This window comes from Eulemur rufifrons, chromosome 19 (assembly GCF_041146395.1).
Source record: "Eulemur rufifrons isolate Redbay chromosome 19, OSU_ERuf_1, whole genome shotgun sequence".
In the NCBI taxonomy this organism is placed as follows: Eukaryota; Metazoa; Chordata; class Mammalia; order Primates; family Lemuridae; genus Eulemur; species Eulemur rufifrons.
The window spans coordinates 71,919,437-71,929,547 of NC_091001.1; positions in this window are offsets into that span (position 1 = coordinate 71,919,437).

Here is a 10,111-nt window from a genome sequence, read left to right on the forward strand (position 1 = left end):
TTCAAAGTTGCATGAGTCGAGTAGTTAAGGCTGGGCCTCAGTGAGACAGAACTTATGTATTTCCTCCTTCAGTCATGAACTGGACCTCAGATTGAGCCCTTATGTGGGGATATCCATAGAGACAGCTGTAAGGATCTGGGGAAAACAAAGGTATAAACCAACAAAGAAGTTGAGGATAACAAGGTAGCCAACATAGAAGATGCAATGATACATAGCATGCTGATAGAATCAGCCAAGGGGAAGAAAGCCTCCCATATAATTCAAATTGGAATATAATTTTGTTCCTTAATCACAAGACTTGTCGTTTTACTCTGAGGTAACGATCTGCAATCAAGGTTTCTCAGAAGAGAGGGTGCAGTAGAATTTGTGGCTAGGCTGAGACACCCGCCACTGGCACCAATACAAGGATATTCATGCCTGGCCTGAAGAGCTGCCCATCAAATTGAATAATAAAACCAGGATCATCCAGCTGGAAAGCTTCATCTCCTTCCAGTTCTCTTAAACACAGAGACACTTGCGATCCCCAATAATGATGACATTTAAAAAAGAGCCTGTCTTTAAAAGACAATCTTTATTAACCACCAAAATTATCTCATTCACTTTTTTCTAGAAATATTTTGATACTTAATAATATTCAATAGTATTTAATACTCACATGTACCTTTCACTGTATCAGAACTCAGTAAGTGTTGTTTGACTCTTAATATAGACAATGTGCTTGGTACTTCACAGCAAAATACACACACACACACACACACACACACTTTCCAGACAGCTCTTTATGTATATATTGCCTGTCTGGAAAGTATATATTTATAAAGAGCTGTCTGGAAAGTATCCAGCCTTTGTATCCATGTACCCATTATATCCATGGCTGGATATTTTATGGACAGCATATATATATATATACATATATATATATATGAAAAAATTCTATGTTTGCTCTAAATGTGTTACAATCTATTACTGATAGTATTTTACACATACAAACTGATGAAATAAAAGAGCAGCCCAATCCAGGGGGATCTGAGTTTGTTAAATACAGATAAAGCATGTATATATATTTCCTAATATCTAGTGCTCAGCTCTCAGAATATCTCTTTTTTCTGCTTTGTGTGCGAGGACTGGAAAGCTTTGTAGGTACAGGGGACATTTTCTATCTGGATCCAGTCTTCAGCTGTTATTTTCTCTCTGTCTTTTGAGTACTACTAAAGAAATGTGAAAGGTAGGGAAGAGATATAAAAAGTGAAAGTGGTTTAGTCAGTTAATCATTCCATCAATGTACTTTCAACTATACTTATTTTTATTCCAAAGCATGAACTTTGCCATGCATTTCAAGCAAGTACTTTTCCATGCATCTTTCACATTCCTCACAATCACCCTATGAAACAGATATACTTCTTATGTCCATTTTATAACTTGGGCTTAGATGTGTTATATAACCTGCCAAAGGGTGGTTATTAGAAAGTGGTAGAGTTGGCACTTAAGTCCAGCTCTGCATAGATCCAAAGCAGTACATCTAACCATTATCAGATACCACCTCTTGCTGTAACTAACTTCTTACCAAGTACTTTGTACTAATGTAGTGTCTGGGATGTGAGAAGAAGTGGAGAATTGTCCCAATGTGAAGCAAAACTTGCAGAATTCAGATATTTCCCAGCATGTCTGCAAAACTGGTAGGATGGACGTACTAGCTATATATTCTCATGAGGTGACAAAAAGCTAATTTTCTTTGATTATTGACATTTGGTGGATTTTTTAAAAACCCTAGTTAAATTCCCATACCCATAAAATATTTCTACAAATTCCCAATCCCCTGCAGTACATTTAGATTCAGTCAGGACCTCTGGACTAAGGTTAAGAACTTCATCTCTAAGGGAAGAAGAAACCAGTCACAGCAAACTTGCAATATTAACAAGGTCTTCATCACAGTGTGGGGTTTTGTATTCACCTTTGCCTGTCGTCCCACCTGCCATCCACTCTAATCCTCTGGTAGTGGAAGTTGACAGGGGCAACTTTGGAAAGATTAAATACTTATGAGGAATTGGAATGCAACAGAGGCTGCTTTTTGTGTAATAGAGAAAACGACATATAAAAGAGAGCACCAAATCCTACCCCATTTAGCACTAAATCTCCATACATCTTCAGTATGTTGGGTGACGGGCTTGAGAAATGGCCATGGAGCCTCACAGGTGCCACCACAGAGTAATTGATGTGACCTGCAAGGGACTTCCAAGAAAAATTTCAGAATTGGTCATAAATGAGGAGAGAGACCAGAGACTTCACAATAGTTGCTCCAAAATACACAAACACACATGCACACAGGGAAGTTGTTATTATTGTTGTTACTTATTATTTTTTGGAAAACTTGGGGGAACGATTGAAAAGTGAAGAAGGATTTACTTGGCAGTGACAAGAGAAGTTGCAAGACTGGAATGCAAAGAGTAGAATTGAGACAGAGTGGGTCGGCACTGCACCCCAACCCCACTAACATATCTTTCATGCCTGCTAACCACAAGACCTTGCACACCCAGCTCAGCTAGCTGAAGAAGCTAAGACAAGCAACATTTCAACATAAATCTTACCCAAGGCAGTCGACTCTACCACCCACATGTGCACAAGACCAGGAGAATGACTCAGCATGATGCTTGGCCTCATACTACTAAAATATCCACCCCAGAAGGGGCTTATCTGCCATGTTTTAATCATGCAATGTATGTGTTAACAGGATTTCTTACTGTGCCTGCACACCTACACTTCACCTGGCACCTGTAATGACATTCACTTACCTCATGAATTACTCATGTCACCGTCCTTAAAACACCACAAAGACCTACCCTTGAGATCCAGCCAGAGAACTCTTCCTCCTGTGCTGTCTCCCTTGTGCTTGAGCACAAGTCCCAATACAAGCTTGTCTGGGAATCTTCTTGGCTTCATGTCAATTTCTATTACATGGAAGCCCAAGAATTCATGGTTGGTAACGGCATCTCTAGTGTGATCCAAGAACAAAGGCACTACTTTAAAAATGAAATTATGTTCATATCTTCTATTATCTCCCATTTTATTTCACTATTTTCTAGTGGCCCCGCTGAATTGGTCATAATGAAGCTATACAGATTGCTTTACCAAAACCATAAACGTATTATGTAAGAATCTCCTATTATTTACTATAATTCAAATAACTTTCAAAATAAAATGTTAGTTGATTTTCCAGTCAGAAGAGTCCCTATACACTGTGAAAGAAAGAGTAATTAAAAGAGAATCCCCACTTGATACCATTGATCTTTCATTAGGAACTGAAATCTTTCTGTAAGAAATCAGAACTGACATAGTAGTTAACACTTGCATATAAAGTGTCAGTATGCTGTGAGTATTTAATTTCAAATGCTAATTGCAAAAAATTAGATGGTAGTCTTTTCTGAAGGCATTAGAGTTATGGAACAATTTTGCAATAAAGTGCTTACTTTTAAAATGAGAAAAATGTGTAACTTCCTATGAGCTATTGTTTTATTCATAGTGTATATTAATTATATACATGCTACAATATTTTCTTGTTTATGTTTTTCTGTGGTTTGGGTATTTTATTGTGTTGTTTCTATAAGTTCATAGCATGAAGTAGAGATTAGACATGTTGTAACGGAAATAACTTTTTGTAGAAGAGTTTACAATGTAAAATCAACACTTATAGTAATAAAACACACTATGGCACTACTGGCATGAGATTTTGTTTTTTGGGTTTTTTATTTCAAAATATTAAGGGGGTACAAATGTTTTTGTTACATGGATACACTCTATAGTGCTGAAGTCAAGGTTTTCAGTGTGCCCATCACCAGGACAATGTTCATTGTGCCCAAGAGGTAAGTTTTTATCCCTCACTCCCCTCCCAACCTCCACCCTTCTTAGTTTCCCGTGTCCTTTACACCTCTTTGTGCCTGCGTGCACCCATTGTTTAGCTCCCACTTGTTAGTGAGAGCATGTTTTGTTTGTTTTCCCATTCCTGAGATACTTCACTTAGGATGTGGTCTCCAGTTCCATCCAAGTTGCTGTGAAAGACATTATTTTACTCCTTTTCATGGCTAAGTAGTATTCCATGGTATAGACATACCACTTTTCTTTATCCCCTCACAAATTGATGGGCACTGAGGTTGATTCCACATCTTTGCAATTATGAATTGTGCTGCAATAAACATTCGAGTTCACAGGTCTTTTTGATAAAATTACTTCTTTTCCTTTGAATAGATCCCCAGCAGTGGGATTGCTAGATCAAATGAATAGCTCTACATTTATTTCTTTGAGGAATCTCCATATTTTTTCCACAGAGGTTGTTCTAATTTGCAGTGTACTAATTTCCACCAATAGTGTATAAGTGTTCCTTTCTCTCTGCATCATGTAGCATGTATTGTTTTTGGCTCTTTAACAATAGCTATTCTGACAGGGGTAAGACGGTATCTCATTATGGTTTTAATTTGGATTTCCCTGATGATTAGAGATGTTGAGCATTTTTTCAAATGTTTCTTGGCCATTTGTCTATCTTCTTTGGAAAAACTTCTGTGGGGATGTTGATGATTTTCTAGATACAATACCAAGGGCATGATTTATTAAACAAAGAGTTGCTAAGTTTAATTAAAATTAAAAACCTCTGCTGTGCAAAAGACAAAGTCAAGAGAATAAAAAAATAAGCCACAGACTGATAGAAAATATTTTCAAAAGACACATCTGATAAAGAACTGTTGTTCAAAATACACACACACACACACATACAAAATACACTCTTAAAACTCAATAATAACAAAAGGAACAATTAAAAAGTGGGCAAAAGGCTTGAACAGGCACCCCTCATCAAAGAAGATACACAGATAGCAAATAAGCATATGAAAAGATGTTAAACACCATATATCATTAGGGAATTGCAAATTAAAACAATCAGTTACCACTACACACTTACTAGAAAGGCAAAAATCCAAAACACTGACAACAACAAATGCTAGCGAGGATGGGGAGCAACAGGAACTCTTATTTACTGTTAGTGGGACTGCATAAGGGTACGGCCACTTTCAAAGGTAATTTGACTTTCTTAAAAAACTAAACATATTGTTACCATACAACCCAACAATCATATTCCTTTGCATTTACTCAAATGAATTAAAAATTTATGTCTACACAAAAACCTGCACATGGTGTTTATAGCAACTTTATTCATAATTGCCAAAACTTAGAAGCAACCAAGATGTCTTTCAGTAGGTGAATCAATAAATACAATATGATACAGCCAGATAATACAATATTATTCAGTGATAAAAAGAAATGAGCTATCAAGCCATGAAAATCCATGGAGGAACCTTACGTGCATATTATTAAGTCAAAGAAGCCAGTCTGAAAAGGTTGCATATTGTATGATTCCAACTATATGACACTTTGGAAAAGGCAAAATTTAAGGGATAGTAAAAAGATCGGTGGTTTCCAGGTGTTGGGGGCGAGGGAAGGATGAATAGGCAGAACATAGTGGATTTTTAGGGTAGTGAAACTATTCTGTATGGTACTACGATGGTAGATACATGATGTTGAACATTTGTCAAGACCCATAGAATGTACAACACTAGGAATAAACCCCAATGTAAACTGGGAACTTTGGGTGATAATGATATGTCAGTCATTCATTGATTATAACCAACATACCACTGTGGTGTAGGACGTCAATAGCAGGAAGGTTGTACAGAAGTGTGAGAATAGGGGTAAATGGAAACTCTCTATGCTTTCTGCTCAAGTTTGCTCTGAACCTAAAACTGCTCTAAAAATTAAAGTTCATTAATGAAAAAAAACCTAAGGAAATTGTTGAATCTAAAGGAAATAAAATATTGTTCAGGAAGCATGGAGACTGTCATGCTACATTTTAAAAAGCAGGCTCAACTGTATGCTATCTATAAGAGATACACTTTAAATAGCAGCACAAAAATAAGTTGAGAGTACAAAGATGGCAAAAGACACCATGCAAACAATAAGATTTAAAAAGCTGGCATGGCTACTATTTGTATCAAATTCAGTAGACTTCAAGGCAAAGAATACTATAAAATATAAAGGGAGACATTTTGTAATTATAAATAGGAATTCCTCAGAGAGATATAGCTTTCTCCCTCTTCCTTATACAGGTATTGATCCCTAAAAATATCCTTCACCCCTGCATCCATGTCAGCACTGGCTTCTGGAGAACCCAATCTGAGATGGCAAACTTGACTCCACATACAAAAAACAGTAAGTGTAACTCACCACAATGACCAAATAAAAGAGAAAAAATCAGATGATCAGAGAGTAGATGCAGACAAATGTTTGGTATAATTCAATATGCATTTATGATGCAAAAACATTCCACAAACTAGGTTCTCCTATACCTAGTTTCAACTATGAATTGGCAATTACAGCAACCACAGCCTGATAGGGCATGATGACCACAGGGTGATGCTCATCAATGAAAATCTAGGCAAGCCACTGGGACCAGCAGAAAAGCCAGCTAAGGGAGAGGAATTTAAAAGAGGTGATAGAGGAGATGGATGATAAAAATCCATTATAGTCTTGAGACTAACTGCAATAAGAGTTGTGGCTCATCCCACTCATTCTTTTAAATTTTTCCCTAGAAATTATAATGACCACCATCTCAAGGAAGCTTTGGCAGGGCAGAGTAAACTATTATATGAGATGCAAACTGCAAACCATCAGAGCAATGCAAAAACACTAATGCTAAGCGCTCCTGTTATGCACAGATGCCCTGACATCCCATTATCATTTCTGTTTGCCCTGCTCTCAGCTTCTATGCCTTTTAGCCTCCAAAGGGCTACACCTGCAGTTCTTCTTTGTCCTGTTGCCCCCAGGTTACCAGAGTCACTATTGCAGAGAAGTGTCTGGCTTTTATATTCTCACACCCACCATGACCACACCCTCTCCTCTCATTCCGTCCTCTGTGCATGAGGGATGGTGTGGCAGAATGAAAGCCCAGTACTTGCCTTCGCTCAGGACAAACTCTGAAGCGCAGTTTACGCTCTGTAGTTCCCTTGCAGCATCAGGCTGAAGCTACCCTCCAGAAATCGGGCTCTTCTTTGGCTTCTTCCCTTTCCTGTCTTGCTTCCCCCATTTCCTTCTCTGGTTTCCCTTGCACAAGAGACGAACCTGCTTCTGGGAAACCCAACCTAAAATATTTTGTTACAAGCTTCCATAGTACCTTGTATATCTACTTCATATTACTCAACTCCTGGGCAGTTACTTGTTCAAAGCCTGCTAGTGTATAAACGGCTAGCATACTCCCTGCTAGTGTATAAACTAGCGTATACCGCTAGTATAGTCCCCGCTGTGTATAAACTGCATAGGTGGAATGACCGTGCTCTTGTCCACTGCTGCATCCCTCATATCTAATCTAGTTTGTGGCACATAGGTTCAAATACATGTCAGATTAGACAGAAATCAATAAACAAACAAATACACAAGATTAATTAGGAAATTAGTGACTTGTTTGTAATGTTATAAAAAGAAATGGGCTTTATTGATTTTAAGAAGATTTAATAAATTGACCTAGGATAGATAAGAAAACACCATTACTGAAAAATAGAAGTCCTTGGGAATCTACTTGTCAGTTTTCGACCCCTCTCTGCATCCTTTTTTTAACTGTTATTTGTTTGCTCTATATTTTCTGGACAGATAATTTTCCTTAAAAACTAAGACAGAATCAAAATATAAGCTAAGTAGGTACTAATTGCACTGGGTACCAAAGTTATCTTAGGCATTCTTCCCCTTATGTTTCATCCTTATTGCTATGATGAATCAAATGATGTTCAGAATATCTGACTCTTGGAACAATGTCACCAAGGCACAGCACATGGTACAAGCTCAAAATCACTACTAGTTCTGCTCATATCTGCTAAGCAGGGCCTCAGCAAATGGTTCAGGTCATTAAAGCAATAAATACAGCAGAGAAAATTCATATATTAATCCACACACTGGGAGCTCTTCATTGGAGAAGGAATCGACTGGTGAGTGCTCTCAGTCGCTTAATGACATCAAATTGCCACAAGCAGAATTTCTGAATAATTTTAAGGCAAAAAAAAAATACAGAAATGAAGAACAAATGAAAAATATTTGAGTCAGTTCTCTATGCTATCTTCCCTAGAATTTTAACTACCAAACTGAACCAATTTGAATTCTTTGTTTTTAAAATCTTTTTCAAGTCCTCTTTTTTCTGTGTGAGCTGAATACAACTCATCCAATATAAATGCCAATTTTAGGTTGTAACATGGAAAAAGATGTGTGCATTAATCATGAGACCTTGTCTCCAACTTAAACCATCTTCCCTTGGGGAACTAAAGAAACTTTGCTCAAGATAAAATAAATTAAGCTCTCTGCTATGAGTTGAAGAGAGTCCTGGGGAGGAAAAAGTCAATGTACATTGTCTGTAAAGGCCTCTTCTTTATAAAAGCTTCATGATAAAATTTTAGGTGTAGTTATATCATCTGAGAAAAGAATGAGAACTATGTTTGACTTTGCCCACTATAGGAACAGATAGTTCAGGTATTTTTAACTCAATTACTAAATTTCTGTTTAACAATAAATGCAAATCTTGAAATTTGTTTATATAATTTACTTATTCCAAACTTTATTCACATCAGCAAATGCAAAAACAAGGGGGGAAAAAAGCAAAGTTTGTAAGAGTGTTATTTTATTTTGTTTTGTTTTGATTGTAGTTGACTTAATATTTCCTTAATGCTCCTCCTGTGGCATAATAGTCATTTTTAATTCCTGAATGTATCTATACCACAGCTCTTTCAAAAATATTTAATGAGCTTACAAAAAGGATATGCTGACATTGCAAATAGAGATTAATAAATTAGAAAAGGCACCAAGAAAAAAATAGGAATTCACAGATGCTAACCATGTAGGTCAGTCCTTTTTACGTGACTGATTTTCTAATGTGGATCTGGACTTCCTGACAGCCAGACAAAACGCCAAGCACGCTAAGTCTAAACACGTCAAACAAAAGAAGAAGGGAAAACCTCACCACTTCCTCATATGCAGCAACTATTTCCCAATTATAAATTCTAAACTGAATTTTTCATTGGAAAATGTATGTGAAACCCATTTATCAATGAAAATTAGATGTGGCAACATTTTTATAGCAAACACATGGTCATTTCATAAAATGGCACTTGTGTAAATACTTAGTACCACTGAGTGAGAGGGTGATTCTATAGGCCCAGATTTGTATGGTAAACTCTGGTGATCTAATTTGTTTTAATGACCATTTTAAATATATCAAAAGTAGTGAGTACCTGACTTTTCCTAAATGGAACTTTTCTCAGGTTTTTGTTAAGAGATGGATGGTAGAAAAATTAGGTATACGCTCTGATCAGCAATTGAAACACAAATTTCTGTATCGACTGTGCCTTGAAGAAAGCTCCAAATGCTTTGGGACCAAATGAGCAGGTGGACAAACTGATATTTTCTTATAACAGTTGAACAATCTATCATTCTCCTTTGGATAAGCAGTTGCTCCATCTATGCCCACAGGTAGGAATTTGTTAGCAAAGCCAATATTTTTTTGTTGGAAAAAAGATAGATCTGATCCAAAATTTACATAAGCCATAGAGGTTGACAAACTCATGTGACAGAAAGTGGTTTTGGCTTAGCAGCATTTTTTTTAAAGTAAAGAAAATATAATGATGCCTGTAATCATAGCTTCCATTTCTGTATGATGCTGTTAGGTTATTAAGTATGGAATGGCCAATTTCCTTAAGTACTAAGTTTGACAGTTCATGATCTCTGACATTTCACTTTGACATTTCTTTTCCTTTTTTTTTTTTTTTTTTTTTTGTGAGGATACATCCTCATTCTTTCAAATGCATGTTTTGGCTTGTGATTATCTTTCAAAATTGTTTGTAGAGCAATTTTTGTGAAAACATGGATAAGTCAAAAATTCGTGTTATTTTTGAATATGAGTTCAGTCACGGAACCAATGCAGTGCAGACAGCTCTAAATATCAATGATGTGTCTGGGAAGGATGTGTCTAATGAACGCACAGTACCTTGATGGTTTGAGAAGTTCCATTCTGGTGAGTTCAGTCTTGAAAATGAGC